Below are 367 nucleotides of genomic sequence, written 5' to 3'. Positions count from 1 at the left end.
TCTTGACTGTAATCGTTTTATTATATTATGGTAATTTAAAATTTGTTTTGCCTTTGTCATTTAAGACTTCCAATATAAAGTTCCAGCAAAAATGATTGTGAAGTACTGTCATTTATTCTTCTAAAAGAAGTTCATCACAGAGTTTTTTTGCCTGACAAAACCCCGTCTGCTCATGAGGATAACACAATACAAACAACACAACGGTCAGCAGTTTACAAGACAGGGATTCCTCATTGTTTTGTAAACCCGATTATAGTAATAAGCATTTTGGGTTCACGAGCACGGACGATGTACCCGGCCAATGAAATCGCGAGGGAAACCACGCCTGTGTAAAATTGACCAATCAGAAACCTGCGTTGAAAAATAT

This window comes from Gobio gobio (genome assembly GCF_949357685.1).
Source record: "Gobio gobio genome assembly, chromosome: 6".
In the NCBI taxonomy this organism is placed as follows: Eukaryota; Metazoa; Chordata; class Actinopteri; order Cypriniformes; family Gobionidae; genus Gobio; species Gobio gobio.
This window is presented reverse-complemented; position numbering follows the sequence as displayed.